At 37.9% G+C, this 17,290-nt stretch overlaps 1 protein-coding gene across 1 annotated transcript in view; it reads right to left on the reverse strand.

The window, feature by feature from the left end:
• ktub (Tub domain-containing protein ktub) overlaps nucleotides 1-17,290 on the reverse strand; it is a 208,039-nt gene that overhangs the window by 172,959 nt on the left and 17,790 nt on the right. The gene's annotated exons all lie outside the window — the stretch shown is intronic.

The following is a 17,290-nucleotide window of genomic DNA, read 5'->3' on the forward strand; positions in this document are numbered from 1 at the left end:
AGGGAAAAAAGCTGATGTAAAGGAAAAAAAAAGTTTCGATTTTGCTTTTACACTGCGGGTATTGTTATTCCGTTTCATCTTTAAAAACATATTCAGGTCTGGACACACATATCCGCACCGTGCCCGACACGTGCGTCGGCCGAGTGTAGGTCATCACACGGTCAAAGAATAATTCTTTGCTAAGCAATGCAGCCGTTCACACATATCCGCACCGTAGCCGAGCACCGTCACCGCACCGCGTCCGCACCGTCACCAACTAGTTTATTTTATATTTTTACGGTGACGGTGCGGTCTCGGGAGAGAGAGAGAGCGCAGATTTTTTTTATAAAAGAGGAGAGAGCTCATTTATTTTATGTCGCTTCTCAATTTTCATCAATTGCTGAATTATTAATTCCATTTATTTCTTGATTTTAATCAATTTCTGCATTATTACTTTTATTAATTATGAATTTTCAATAGTTCTGGAATTATTTCTTCCGTTAATTCTAAATTTTAATCTATTCCGAAATTATTTCTTCCGTTAATTCTAAATTTTAATCTATTCCGAAATTATTTCTTCCGTTAATTCTAAATTTTAATCTATTCCGAAATTATTTCTTCCGTTAATTCTAAATTTTAATCTATTCCGAAATTATTTCTTTTATTAATTCTGAATTTTCATTGGTACTGAAATAATTTCTTTCAATTATTTTTAATCCATCGATTTTCCTTAATTTCGAAGTTCGAAACTTCCATCGAAGTTTTCCTTAATTTCGGAAACGGTTTCTCACATTAGTTTAAAATTAGCTCCATTAATTTTTGTGTTAATTCACATTTGTGTAGTTATTATTTTTTTTTGTATGGGGGTATTTCTTAGCGTTCGTGTATATTCAGTATGCCGATTCCCTCTTCCCACAAAATATATGAAATCTTGTTAAAGAGAGGGGGGGGGGGTGTCCTAAACATTTTTCGTGCCCCGAAATTGTTTAGACGCACCTGGCCCCGCTTCTGTGGTACTAGCGTAATATGTAGAAAACATATGGATAAACATTTTCACAACTTTGATGGGAAAACAAAGTTTAAAATTATGTTTCACATAGCATATAACGAAATTTTGCCGGGGAGATTTTTGTTAAAATAATAATGTAAACTTGAAAAACTAACTGGGTTTAATTTCCGATGCTCTATAAATGAATCATTGTTTTGGCTTTAACATAAATTATATATATAAATAGAAAACGGTTCGAAAATATTTGGGTTTTTTCTTATGGGAAAATATAGGAGACATTTTAAATTTGGTACTCAATGTTAAGCCATAAATGCTTAACCCATGTCCTGTGCTCCAAATGCGGCCCTCGGAAGCATTTGATGTGGCCCGTGACAACAAAAAACAAAACAAGGCTCCCAAGTGGTCTCAAGCACATTTCAAAATCACTTGAGCGACTAGCGGCACACCTCCAGTTCACTTAAGTGGATCGTGATACATTTGCAGATTATCCTATTTGAGTGGTTAGTGGCACATTTCCAGATCTCTCGAGTGGTCCGCGGCACGCTTACAGATCACTTAAGCGGCACGTGCCACTTCTTTTTAGATAATTTTGGAGGATCGAGACTCATTTCTGGATAACTTAAGAAGCCCGCGAAATATTTCAAAACAATGAAGTGGCCCACACCTTCCAAAAAGTCGAGCACCTTTGTGCTAAATATCTGACAAAGGTGTTTCAGCGACTGAGACATTGGCAATGAGTGCTTTAAATTACTATCGAATACTGGTGATGCTTTATCATTGAATCAAGCCCCGGCAAACTAAACACCCCAATTGTTATTGATTTTAATATCCATTTGCCATCTGCAGAGGAGCCAATTTTCAGTTTAGAAGATTCAGCGAACACACACACACACAGAGTAAAAGATATGCTCGCTCTTTCGTACAACATGCTCCTACTGAGCTGAGATACACTTCTCCGAGGTGTTATCGAAATTTGACAACACCTGCCCCTACAGATGATTATATTTATGATGGCCGTTGCCTCCAAAATAAAAAAAAAACGAGTGTGTAGGTGAGGAAGAGAGTACCCCTCTCCCCCACAGATTGTTTTAATTTCTATATGACTTTTTTTTTCTCTCTCCCCTTTTATCACTCCGTAAATAAACTCCTCTCTCCAAACTATAAAAAAGAATGCATATAGTCAAACTAAGCAAATGGCCGTCTTTTTATTTTCAGCTGCATTTAAAGATCCTGTCCTTTTTTTGCGGGTTTGTCACATACAAAAAATCTATCGGAGATCAATCCAATATAAAAACAAAATTAAAATTTCTATAAAAACACATGCACACACACATAAACAGACAGATAAAAAATTTATATACATGTGTAGATTATTTACAGAAATGTTTAGAACAATTAATTATTGTTAATTTACGCTAGGGTTATTATATCCAAATCACTCTTGTTAATTAATTTACTGAACATTTTGATTACACCGAACCGGCTGCGTTAAAGACTTGAAGCAATCGACACAGCTTCGTAGTCAGCATACGGCAGCGACACGGGCAACACACGGAAAGGTGTGGTCGGCTCGGTGAGGAGCCGAGCCACGGCCAACTGACGCCCGAGCTACGGTCCTGGCACGGTGCGGATATGTGTGTCCAGACCTTCATTGTTTATTTGGTTGTTGCTAGCTACATGTAATGCATCAAAAATTAGTTTCTTCAGCAAATTATTCCTCCAAATCTATTCATAGTTTGAATTTCTCTCACAAATGAAGCATTTGTTCCAATTTTTTTTCAATTATTTTCGCAAAATAGGCAATTTGCCAAACAAGGTGGCAGAAAAAATAGGAAAGCAAATTGCCCGTGTCAAGTTTAATGGGCAATTTGTGTGTTTGAAAATGAGTATGGTGATAACCAGGATCCGGGTGTTCATGACATTTGCATTTTTCTGCTTTTTACTGTTAGGACTTTCTTTAGTTTTCGGATTTTGGGCATTTTGACGATACCCTTTCACTTTTCTGCTTTTTGACTTCCTAAACATAGTCATGCATACACAGGCTTTTCTCGGGGTGATTCATTTTTCGTTTTTTTACCGGAAGAAAACCCTATTCCCTCTCCCTCAGTAGGACAGTCATGGTCCCCACATCTAGCAACACGGCCCTCGAATCGTCTCGGGCCCCCAAGTCGGAGCACTGTCAGTCCCACCCTTGTGGGGGCCATAACGCCAGTGTTCCTAACCGATTCATGAATTATAACTCGTTTATTAGAAAAATTGTTATTTTTGATTAAATCTAAACGAGAGAGAAGAAAAAAACTTGAAAAAACAATTTACGTATGATTAATGATGCTGAAAAAACTTTTTCTTTCGACTTCGAACATACTCAGTTTTTCAAAAGAACTTTGTTTTACTTATTTTGATGGAATTTTTTTCCAATTTTATATCATTTATTTTCGTCGCTAACAATAATGAATATAAGTAGTTTTCCGCTGACGAGAATAGCTCGAATAATGATTACAAATTTGATTTAACACCTTGTAAATCATTAATTTTAATTTGATAATTTTACCTTGTCGGGGGCACGCGGTTCAGTTCTTGGCCACTTGTGTCATAAAGTATGAAGGAGGGAGGGGGAGAGAGATCTCGAATTTATTATTTCCTCCCATCTACTCTGGGGCCCAGTAAACTCGCCTCGGGAAGGGGTTCAGTTAAATAAATAATAATAAAGTTAATATAATCACTTTTTTTTATTCATTAATATATGTATATATAATAACATGTCCTTTTGACTAATTGACTCACTGACTGATTCATCATCGCCGAGCCAAAACGGCTAAAGAAATTTATGAAAGTATGCTGGAGTATTTATGAAATTTTTGGTCAGTAGTTTTATTTCATGACGGAAAGACTAAGAAGGGGGTTCTCGGATTTCGGCCCCTAAAATGGTCACAGGGGCTCAAAAGTTAAATCATCGCTGAGCCGAAATCGTTGAAGCTATAAACATGAAATTCGTTCTGCATTATATTATTATTATTTTTATAGGCATCTTTTTCTCAGTCACCTCGTTGGGCATTTTGCCTGTTGTGGCGTTGTATTTTTATTTGTAATATAGAGACTCGCCAAGACGGGATTTCTGGAAATGCAACCCCTAAGGGGGTCATGAGGGATTCAAATGTTATTGGTGGGAATCATCGTCGAACAATTTTCTGATATCCAAATCCACGCGAGCGAAGCCACTGGTAACAGCTAGTTAATAATATTTATAATTAATAATCAATCTGTTGGATTTGGAGGATTGAAAATCCCTTTAAATCACAATTGATGCATGTCAACTGTAGGGTTGGTATTGTACCGCCTTTGGAAAAACCAAATATATAGGCCTAGTGTAATTATTTTACTATAAAAAATATTTTAAGTTCTCCTTAACCAAAAAAACCCATGTGGTGAATATCGTCATCTTTCCTCGCAACTGCTAACTGATGTGAACGATTCTCTCAATATTTTAGAATTTACGCGAATACCAAGTTTGAGTTTTCAAAAGAAAGAATTGACAAATATAATTTTATTTTTAATCAATAAATCAGTATCTTCTATCGCTCACAATCTGGTTCCAATACTAGTTCGACATGCGCGGAATCTTTTCACATCCGGTTTGCGTAAAGCGGTAACATGCTATCGAAATGAACGGAGCGTTCTTCCATTCCAATTGGTCCGATCGTCACCGATTACCGGAATCGAAAACACAAGAAATTTTTCTCGTTAGGCCCCTTTCACACGGAGCGGATGCGGACGCGGGTCCGCATACCCTTTCAAACGAGCGCTGAAGATGCGGACGAATCGCCCGCATTTTAGTTCGAAATTCGTGCATATAAACTGTTTTTTCGCGATTTTTGTAATTATTTTTCTCCTTCACCCCTGATTCAGTGGCCATAGGTAGCCTAGAGGCATTGTTTGGTGGTTTAATCTAGAGCCACATAGAATATGGGAATAAAGATGTCTTCATTCCGATCCTCACAAGTAGTCGATGGGAGAAAATGTCTTCAAATATTTTCAAAATATTTTGAAAAAAAAAATTCGTCTTTTCGGAAAAATATGGAAGAAAAATTCCAAAAACATCCAATGTTCGAAAAATCAAATCCAAAAACATCCTAAACTTTCGATGTTCCAAAAAAAAGAAAAAAAAATTCAGGAGATATCAAATAATTTGCAAGTAGTAAAAAAGGGGAGGGGTAGAGACTTTCAAAATGTCCGTGCTTAGAAATATTCACATCACAATTCTGTCTTAGGCCGGGATTACACTATAAAAGTTCGTTTATAAAACTTGAAAAATGCAACCAATAGGCGGATCAGTTAAGTTCTCTCGAATGTAACAGATGTGTTTATTGGTTACATTTTTCAAGTTTTATAAAATAACTTTCATAAACCTTTTAGAGTGAAATCCCATCCTTAGATTAGTCTCACTTCTGAAATATAAAATTTCATTTTTTCAGTTTATAGACTGAATATCGAGTAAAATAAACTTGTAGGTATCGGGGGAACCACCAAAAATATTCAAGTGCTAGGGTCTTCAAACGTCTTAATCCGGCCCTGAGTGAACACCGTACGTGGATAACGTTGTTTAATAAAAACATTTTTTTTAAAGTTTAAAAAAATTAACAGTTAAAAAATTTAAAAAAATAACAAATATTTAAAATAATATTTCAGATATTTATATTTTTAAATAATTTAAAAAATTAAAAAAGAAAAAAATTAGAAATTTTAAATTAAATTTAAAAGTTATTAAAGTATGTAGTCAATTAAATATTCGTAATGAACAGAACGGTTTATAATTTTGGTCCCGTCAGTGGCCGTTGTTGGCAGGTTTTATTGTATAAAATTGTGAAATATGGACAAAAGGCAGTTGAAGTTGCTATATCTCCATCTCAGAAGGAAACGGAGGGATAGACGTATGTGGGTACATCATATTTGATGAACAGGGACCGTCATATGGTGTTTTTAAGGGTATTTATTTATTTATATAAATAATTAAAAAAATTCCGTGAAAAATCACCTTCAAAAAGTAGCCAAAGATGCGGACGAATTCGCTCCGCATCCGCATCGTCTGAATAGCTCCGAATAAACCTATTGTCAAAACTTCTATGTGCGGATGCGGAGCCCGCAATTAGGTTTTGACATATGCGGACGACGTCCGGACCCGCGTGAAAATTTCCTAGGTGCGGAGATTTTTCGGCTCGTCTGAAAGGCGCAGTATATTCCAATTGTTAAAACTTCTTCCGGTGCCTTTCCGGTCAATCATAGAAAAGTTACAGTGAAATCTGACGATACGATGATCACTGGAAGAAAACTCTTCCCCCACCGAAACATGTTCAACTAGATCCTCAGAACTAGTAAGAACTAAATCAATCCAAAATAGCAGTACCCCTAGTGGCTTCTGATACATGCTGATACAAAAAATTTTCGAGCACCAACTTTAGAAAGTCTCTTTCATACTGATTTCCAGATGAAAGGTTCTCCCAATCAATACCTGGGTAATTGAAATCCCCTAGTATGAGAACCCTCTTTCGCTTACACATGTAGGAAATTTCATCATGCAATTTGGCGATGTAGTTTTGATCCTTATTCGGTGGATTGTAACAAACCCCAACAATAAGTTTATGACGCCTTTCGTTTTCAAGCTCAACCCATATATAGTTTCAATATCACTTCTCTGCACGTTACACTCTCTAGCCTTCAAACAGGATTTCACGTATATTAACACTCCACCCCCTTTCCTATCAGATCTATTTCTCAAAAAAGTATCGTATCCTGAGATGTGTAAGAAAGATTCATCCCCATCGTTTGCCCAAGATTCTGTAATGGCTATAAGATCCAAGCCCTCCACAACTATCATAGTTTCTAAAAAATCTTTTTTATTACCCAAGCTCCTGGCATTTATTAACACACATTTTAATTTGCCTGGTAATTTAGTGTCAATCGAGAAGCCATCCAAGTCAGAGGTGGGTAATTCCCCGTCAATACTGTTGTGATTATCATTAACTAACCGGCATTCCCCACTACGTGGTCTGGGAGTAAAAAACCTGACCTTTAGCTCATAGGTTGCATTCGAGCAAATGCAACCGATAATCTTATTGATTGAATTTTTCAAGTATCATAAAAGGACTTTTAGAAAACTTTTATAGTGTAATACCGGCCTAACACTATAAAAAATTGATAAAATATCTTTTATAAAATTTGAAAAATTACACCAGTGAGATCACCGGTTGCATTTGCTCGAATGTAACCGATGCTCTTATTGGTTGCATTTTTCGAGTTTGATAAAAGAACTTTTATCAAAATTTTACAGTGTTAAACCGGGATTACACACATAAAAGTTTGGTAAAAGTCATTTTACAAAACTTGAAAAATGCAGCCAATAAGGTCACCGGTTGAATTTTCTAGAATGTAACCAATAACCTTATTGGTTTGATTTTTCAAGTTTTATAAAAGGGATTTTATCAAACTTTTATAGTGTAATACCGGCCTAAGGCCGGGATTACATTATAAAAGTTTTGTGAAAGTGCTTTTGTACAACTTGAAAAATACAACCAATAAACTGATCGGTCGAATTTTCTCGAATGTAATCGATCAGCTTATTAGTTGTATTTTCAAGTTTTATAAAAGCACTTTTACGGTATAATTCCGGCCTTAGGCCGGGATTACACTATAAAAGTTTTATAAAAGTTCGTTTATAAAACTTGAAAAATGCAACCAATAGGCGGATCAGTTAAGTTCGCTCGAATGTAACAGATGTGTTTATTGGTTACATTTTTCAAGTTTTATACAAGAATTTTTATCAAAGTTTTATAGTGTAATACCAGCCTTAGGCATCTATTTTTAAAGAGCTATAACTCATTAATTATGGGTCAAATCACAAAACTTAAAGCACTTTTCCATATTTGTTTTTCACAGAAAGTAAAATTACTTCAATGCATTTTTATTATTAGAATCACGTATTGGGCGGTCGATAGTTACCACCCCGTATATGAATTATATATGAGTTACAACTATTACAGCTTTATGCCTAAATTTACATATGAAACGCAACGAGTAATCCAAGTTAGCTCTTTAAGGGCGGTATTCACAGTGCAGTGGATCAAACCATGGATCGTCTACTCTAAACCCTAGTTGGGGTTCAAACGAAGTTTGGTATTCTCTCTCGATCACCGTCCGTGGATTAAGCGATCCGTAGTTCAGCTGGCGATGTTCGCTTGGCGGCGGTAGGTGACAGAATTCCTTGATGCTGATTGGATTGTTAAATGAAGCAAACGACTCGACTATGAAATTACATTGTTTATCTGTTGTAATTTTCGTTTTTTTTTTCATTGAAAACAGAGGTCGCCATACGCAATTTTTTTTTTTTCAAATGACATACATTAACTCTTTGAGGCACACGATTTAAAAAAAAAACTCTAGTTGCACAAAAAACTTTTTATTATAAAAAAATGGAAAAAAACATTCATTTCGATTATTTAACATAAAACATTACTCAAAATAAGGAAAAAAATAACATTTCAAACTTCCTTTTTTACAGCATAGTATTGCCAACTGAATGAAAAACCTTAATAAAATATTAAACTGTATGACTATGAGTAACTTTTCGAGGTGGGTTAAAATATATCCCATCATGCATAAAAAACTAAGCAAAAGGTGGGACAGTTTTTATAACCCACCTAGCCCCAAAGAGTTAATACGAACGCGTATTGGGGTTGTTATTATTATTATTTTTCAAGCGGCATTAATGAGATATTTCGCCTAATTAAAGATCTCTTATTGCAGCATTGGCAAACACAAATTTTTGTAAAGTTGATTTCTCAATGGAACACTTTTCCCTGTACCCTTTGTTTGCACCTGCTGAAAATCGGAGAAGGAATCCTACTTAAAAAAGATATGTCATTTTGAAGGAGGTTTAGTGGTTTCTACTGTGTCGCTTAAAGGATTAAATTCTAGCCATTCAAATAGAGGGAACCTCGGATTTTATTCATCTTTCTTGAAACGATTGCATTTCACAACAATTCATTAGCACATTCCCTGCAAAAAATATCATCTGGTCCTGTGGTGCTTGGCTTGCACATACATTTCTTTAGAAGTTTTATGACTTCACATCTTCCACTTGAATATCGTTGAGGATTTTATCACCCCATGACACACCCATACTTTGGATATCATCTTCCCTATTAAAAACCGACGCGAAAAAGTCATCGAAAGCACCATATATGTCTACATGGCACTCTACCCCTAGATCCTTTTATCGAGAGTGGCGAACTGTCCCCTTACATCCATTGTTGACTTGCTTGAAAAATAATTTTGGGTCAGCACCAATATTATCTGCCAACGTTTTGATTCAACTTTCTTCTTACACTCTCTCTCTATCTATCTATCTATCTATCTGTGTGTGTGTATATATATATGGAAAAATATGGATCAATAAGGAGGTTGTTCTCAAGGGGTAACCCCACCCCCCCACATTGCTCCAAACTGCAAAAATGTTTCTAATGATGGTAGGCCTAATAGGCAAAAGTTTACCATCAGTTCCTCCATCAGTTTGGAGCAATGTTGGGGAGTTCCCCCTTGAGAACGACCTCCTCATTGATCCATATTTTTCCAATTTTTCAATCTCTTCTAATTTATTTTTATTTTATGTCTCCTCATTTTAGCTCTAATCTTATAATTTCGAGTTATGTGTATAAAGCTGCCTTTTTGGCGCTGTACTCTAACTTTTGAAATTTTTCAAATAAATCTGGTTTCTGTCAGTTGCTCTTTTATAATTCTTGCTATATATATATATACTAGGAGGGGGGGCTCTGCCAACCTGCCGCCTTTGGCGGCCAACCCCCCCCCCCCCACTTCTCTTCACAACATATCTTGTTTATTTCGTACCACTTCATCAGCGTGCTATGGAAAGAGACGTGTGAAAGCACCAGCTTACTGAAGAAGCGAATTTTAATAAAAATAATGATAAAGCAACAAAAAACAAATGAGAATCATCAAGCACCCCCAGAAACTGGCTGGGGCCCCAGATTCAATTCGCTGAATTTTAGTGGGGCCCACACTGGATATATCTCGGGCTACCGATGTGTTACAAATTTTACAATGTTAAACAACAAAAATCAATGAGATACATCCAGGGGCCCCGAATTAGAACCTATCAACATTCCCATGGAGCACTGACCCGGAAGCTTGTCGGACACACCTCTGTAAGGGGCCACGAAAATTTTTCATTTTTTTCAATTTTGCAACGAATAAAATCTAGGGCCCCACATCTAGTAGCGGGAACACAATACGCAGATTTTTAGTGGGAAATCCAGACTGGATTTATCTCGGTCTTCCGCTGTTGCAAATTGTATAATGTTAAAAAACAAAAAGAATCAGATTCCTCCAGAGCCCCAAAATGAAACCTGTAAACATAGGGCCCCCGACTTGGAAGCTTGTCGGTCATCCCCCACTGCGAGTGCCATGAAAAATTTTCATTTGTATTCGTTTTACCAATGAATAAAAGCTAGGGCCCCCAATCAGTTGTCCGTTGTATTCGCATACTTTTAGTGGGGCCCCAGACTGGCTTTATCTCGGGCATCCGCTGTTGCAAATTCTACAACAGAAAAGAATGAGATCCATCCAGGGCCCCCAAAATGAAACCTGTAAACATGGAGCCCAGACTTGGAAGCTTATCGGTTATCCCCCGGTGCGAATGGCATGAAAAATTTTCATTTGTATTCGTTTTACCAACGAATAAAATCCAGGACCACCCACGCAACTACCCGTGACCGAATTCGCAAATTTTTTTGGAGCCCCCAGACTGGATATATCTTGTGCTTCCGCTATCGCAAATTTTTCAACGTTAAAGCAGCAAGAAAACAATGAGATCCATCAAGGGCCCCTGGAAATGAAAACTTTTAACTTTCCCATGAAGGTATACGTACAATCCCCCCCGGGTACCCCGACCCTGTGTGTTGGGAGCACTGTTGTCATATGTATATTATACATATACATACCTCTCGGCATGACCCCCCCCCCCAAGGGCAACAAGGGCAGGGCTGACAGGACCAGAACGATTCTTATCACTTTTTGATTTTTCACACTATAAATTAACTACAAAGGGGCCCTGAAAAGCTGGTTTGGGGGCTCGCCATCTAAATTCCAGCCTAAGGGCCCTGCTGTAGGATATGGGTGCCTCTCGGTACATGCACATAACATGGTCCCGATGGGTCAAATGGGTCCCAATATGTGCTAGAGTTAAATGAATACTTGACCCAAAATCGTAACCGACTTCCGTAACACAAAAACGTAACAGATTACCGTCACTCAAAAACTTCACCCACTTCCGTCACTCGGTTGCTTAGCAACAGGCCCTTTTCGAGTTTGTGATTTTATATTATAGAGTAGATATATGGTTCATGGAAAAATTGCGTAGCATTTAAAGAGTATAAAAATGAAACAGGTGACCAGGCATTTACTGAAAAAAAGAAGGGCATTGAGAAGAAGGTGATTATATATACAGGGTGATTATAAAAAAACTATCCCGACATATGGGCCCCTAACTATCATACCATTCACAGAAACTGAATGAAATTTTGGAATAAGGTATTTTTATGTATGCGCTCAAGAATGATATGGAAAACAACAGTGTCACTCTAACAGTTACGGTTACAGTGAGAAAATTTCGAAAATATCAAATGGCAACACCAAGTTTTTTGTATTGGAATGTGATCTCCATTGTGAAAAACCCTAAATAGCGTTCGAACGGCAACTGTAGCATGAAAATCACCGGCGGTAGATAGGCTAAAAGTGAGGACAACCAATAAGGACAGAGAAGCAGCATAAAATAAAGCATTTTATTGTGTTTCACAAATTTTCCTTGTGGAGGACTAATCAGGCTGGGATCTCAGCCGAAGAAACGGTGCGACGAATGAAACGAACATTAATGCTCTGGTGCACGGCAAAGTCCTTTTTACTTTTTCCTTGCCTAGCTCCGGGGATTTTCGTGCTACAGGTGCCATTCCAACGCTATTTAGTGTTTTTCAGTATGGAGATCGCATTCCAATACAAAAAACTTGGTGTTGCTATTTGATATTTTCCAAATTTTCTCACTGTAACCGTACCTGTTAGAGTGACACTGTTGTTTTCCATATCATTCTTGAGCGCATACCTCAAAATACCTTATGCCAAAATTTCATTCAGTTTCTGTGAATGGTATGATAGTTAGGGGCCCATATGTCGGGATAGTTTTTTTATAATCACCCCGTATATATGTATATCACTCCATTTTTATGCTCTTTAAATGCTACGCAATTTTTCCATGAACCAGACTAAAATCTCCCCACAGCGCAATGCTTATTGTTCTCAATGAAAAAAGTCCTAGAATCCTTTGCATTATGTTCAGCAAAGGTTACCTCAATAACTAGCTTATCGCTTGAAGGTTTGTCGCCCAGATGGCATTATGCTGTCATCCCTTAAAATAAAATTAGATAGGTAAAATGATATGACCAATTAACGATTTCGCTTTTACACTCATGTCTATAAATTAAGGATAATTCGGAATCACACGGAAATCGAAATCTAAAGTAAAAATTTCACCTGTAGAATTATCACACACATCTACAAGAATGATATGCAAATTTCAGGAAGCCACCAGATGATGCCGATAGTACGTCACAATGACGAGAGTGTAAGAGGGGGGTATATAAGGAATGGTGGCAAAGAAGTAAAATTGTTCACAAGAGTTCTGTAAGACGCTCAGTGCCATAAGCGAATAGTTATGACACAGGGGACGCATATGGATCATTTTTTACGTGGTAGAATTATCAGCCGCCTGGAATGTGGGCGCACTCAAATGGAAGTATCTGAGGAACTTGGAATTTCCCAAAGTGTCATCTCTAGGCTTTGGCAACGATTCCAAGATAACGGATAAATCAGTAGACGTTACAGCACAGGTCGCCCCCGAGTTACAACGCCGAATGAAGACCGGTAATTGGCAGTAACTGCCAAAAGAAGCAGACGGAGCACAGCATCCGACCTGTCTCGTCAGCTATCTGCAGCCACGGGTACCACAGTTTCAGGCAAACCGTGTACAGACGTTTGGGAGATATTGGTCTATATGCTCGCTGGCCTGTCAGATGTGTTCCACTCACGGCAACTCACTGTCGGCAGCGATTAGCTTGGAGTAGAGAACATGCAATGTGGACATCGTCACAGTGGGCTTGCGTGATGTTTTCCGACGAGTCCAGGTTTAGCTTGCAGTCTGATTCACGTCGGACTTTCATATGGAGAACGCCAGGTACCCGTTACCACCAAGACAACATCATTGAACGACACCGTTAAGGTGGTGCAGCATTGCTCGTTTGGGGTGGAATTATATTGGGTTCCAGAACAGATCTGCATGTTCAAACCGGAACCATGAAAGCCCAAATTTATCGGGACATCATTCTGGAACAACATGTACGTTTGTTTAGGGGTGCCATGGGCGCAGAATTTGTGTTTATGGATGACAACGCCCGTCCTCACCGAGCAAACATCGTAAACGAATGCCTTGAATCTGAGGATATAACCCGTATGGAATGGCCAGCATTCTCATCTGACTTGAATCCGATAGAGCATGTGTGGGACATGCTTGGCCGACGAGTTGCAGCCCGTCAACCACCTCCTACATGTGTACCGGAACTTCGGAGAGCATTGCTTGCTGAGTGGAGTGCCGTCTTAACGCATGGGCCCACCCGGGCATGGCCCGGGGGCCTCAAGAGAAGAGGGGCCTCACAAAAATGCAATCCAGTTGAAATTTTCTAGGATTTACCAGATAGGGCCTCCGAAAAACCACTTGGCCCGGGGCCCATGATATTCTTAAGACGGCCCTGGTTGAGTGGAGTGATCTTCCCCAAGATCAGATCGATAATTTGATACTCAGCATGGCTAGGCGTTGCACGGACTGTATTTCATCGTATGGGAGACATACAATGTATTAACCATCATACCAACCATGTAATAGTAAGTTTTTGTAAAGGAGATATTTTTTACAATTGCTCCAGGGAGCAAAAATCGTAGTTTTTATGAATGGTATCATACATACACCATCGTTTTTGTTCTTTATCTTTGGTTTAATAAATGGGCTTTATGGATAAGTAACATTTGTTTTTTTTTCTGAACCTTTATTTGCCGGAGCTGGCATTATCCTCAATTTATGGACATGCGTGTATTTAGTCTGCTCACGCGACAATATTACTATAATGTATAATTTAATAGTAATATAACATAATGATCATAATAATGATATAATACCGCAACGCAAAAAAACGTTTCCGATTACTTTATTAGTAAATACGCCTGTAGGCGGCTTACTACGGACCGCAAACGGCTGCGCTCGGACGTCGCTTCGCTCCTCTGGCCGTTAAAGGGGGCCCTGCTCCCGGACAGAAGATATCAACTCTGTTTTCACCACAACTAGAAACCATGGCTCCCACTTGGGCAGGGCTGACAGGGCCCGGGTTCCATTTTTTTTATTTTTCATGCTATAAAAATTAGAGATCAAGAAATGAAGGTGGAAGGGAGGAAAAAAAAAGGTGGCAGATGATCTGAGTAGGAATTAAACCCACAACTTTCGATGCTAGAGTCACTTACGTTAACCACTACACCAACTGCGATCGTGAAATCGAAGTAAAAGTAAAAAATATATTGTTAAACGTAGCCAGGTAATATGTTGGCGCCAACCAACATATCGTCTTTCGCGAATGCTAAGCGCCAATTTTAAAGCAACCTCGTTCATGCATTGTGCTGTAGGGAGAAACTACTCCAGAAAAGGGGGCGAGAAAAAACGCGCTTTTTACGAACAAAGGGTATGACATCATGCAAAACACATAGGATGGTTTTGCCTTAAATTCTTTCCATTGACTTACCACATCAACTTATTGCAACCGGTCTTTCCCGTCTCTTAAAAGATCAAAGTTATGTCTTCGAAAACACGGAACTATTCTTCTGTTACCAGCTTTACCCGAAGAAAAGTTACTGAGAAAACTAACGATACAACGATCACTATAGTTCGTTTCAGGGTTAACTTTGTTCGGGTTAACTTTGCAGTGAAGAGGGAGCTACGAGGGAACCGCATCACTCGTTGCTATGGGAACGAAGCCTCTTAACCAATGTATCGATGCGCGGCCTCGGTAAGGTATGGCCGATTCTCGCCAATCTCACTGAGAAAAATCTTTTTTTACGTGTAACGTAATTGCACAGTTAAATTAGTAATAATTATAGAATTAAACAAAACCACTGCCATACTTTCAGAAATTAAAGTGAGGTTTTTGAAATCGTTTGTTTTTTGATTGAAAAGTGTTTTAAAATTTAGAAAAAATAATTATCTTATATCCACACAGCGTGCCACTATTACTCTTCATTGATGTGCCGTAAGTAACACTAAAAATTTCAAAAAACATAGTAATATTTTTCTGCAATATTTCCCTTCCCTCTCAGCTGAAATTAATTTATAAAAAAAATTCCGAACAAAATAATATGAAAGCAACATATAATTTTAAAATACTGTATATTAACCATAGCTCTCAAAAACTTGGGGATTTTTAATTTTTTCTTCAATTTATATGGAAAAAATTAATGTTAAATAAAATTTTTGAAGCCAATTAAAAAAAAATTAAGAAGAAGCAGCTTAACTCTGTTTTCACGTGTAAATGCAGGAATAACACCAAATAATAATAATGATACGGAAAAGTTTAGAATTTTTTTACTCACTTTTCTTGCCGAAATTTCCATCGCTCATCCCCCTTCCCCCGAACGGTATACGTCGATGACACTCGCTTTCACGACAGTTTTAGTCTTTTGTTACGGTTGATGTCAAAGCGTATCAATAATACGCTTTGATACGCTCTTTAATACGCTTTGGTTGATGTGCTGCTCGTGGTTATTACGGATGATTCTTATCGAGTTTTGTTTACAGCGAGTATTCAAAAACCAAAAATGTAGTATTCAGGAATGGAAGAGCAGAGAACTTTAGCGTGGCTATCTCTGGTGAAAATAAAGATACAACTGTCACATAAAAGATGAAAGCTTAAACTACTCTCTGTGGACCCCCTTCCCACTTATTTTATCTGAAGAGACACTAAAGGCAAGGGGCATCTGGAGAAACAGGTGGGTGGAAGATGGCGTCCGTTTGTGTGAGTGGAAGATACGACATCGGAAACTAAAACTATCCCATAAACATGGCAAAAAATAAATAATTAAGGAAAAGGAGGACCTAAAACCAAAACGTCTGCACCCATAAACAGCCTCTCACAATAGTATCGGCATTCTCGTGGAAGAGGAAACACTTCCTGTAATCTATCTAAACTCACTGAAGTCTATTTTCGGGAGAAAATAAAACTGATTGAATATTCGTGTTTATGTAAGCCTATAACCTCATGTAAAACTGAATTAAAAATTGTATCGTTATGGAAAATTCAACCGAATAACGATATGAAAATATATATACAGTATATAATTGTGTAACAAAAAAAACACGACAATGATATTGGCGAGGAAAATTTCTAGGATATCTCGCCAGAGAATGTTGTTGCCGTTGCTATGGATGCTTGATAATGGTAACCAATATTTTTTATAATTTAAAAATTTCAAACAAATAAACATCGGTTCAAAACGATATTTTTTCAGTATTTTTTTTCAAAATCATAGAAAAAAATTGAAATATTCTGTATAAAGGATCATCGTAAACCTCCGATATATGAGAACCATATTTTGCGGCGAAGGAAAATACACTCTCTACCTTTCTCTTCACTGCAAAGTTAACCTGAAACAGACTATAGTAAAAAACTCATCCCCCACCGAAACATGTTCAAGATCCTCGGAAATAGTGAGAACTAAATCCAAAATTGAAGTACACTCCTAGTGGCTTTTGATACCTGCTGATACAAAAAATTATCAAGCACCAACTTAAGAAAGTCTTTTTCATATTTACCTCTAGCCGATAGGTTTTCCCAATCGATACCCGGGTAACTGAAATCCTCTGATATTTTGATCATTTTTTTTTTTGTCGCACCACGGTCATTTTCTGCACACGAGGGCTAATTAGACCGGGACCAACAATTTATTGCCGATTCCGAATGGCAGGCTTGTTTTTTTTATATTCATCGAGAGGTTGGTGCGCTACCCTCGATGCGGGACTGACTCCCTACGGTAGCAATTTTTTCTGCGGTCATGTCGCCGTTTTTGTTGTACCCCTGTGTCAAGGAAAGTTTTGACAAGGACGAACCGGGTATCGAACTCGCGACACCTCTAAACATCCTTTGGTACCTT

Source organism: Pholcus phalangioides, unplaced genomic scaffold, assembly GCF_987345545.1.
Source record: "Pholcus phalangioides strain wild (caught in Gottingen) unplaced genomic scaffold, Ppha-v1.0 ptg000011l_1, whole genome shotgun sequence".
NCBI lineage: Eukaryota > Metazoa > Arthropoda > Arachnida > Araneae > Pholcidae > Pholcus > Pholcus phalangioides.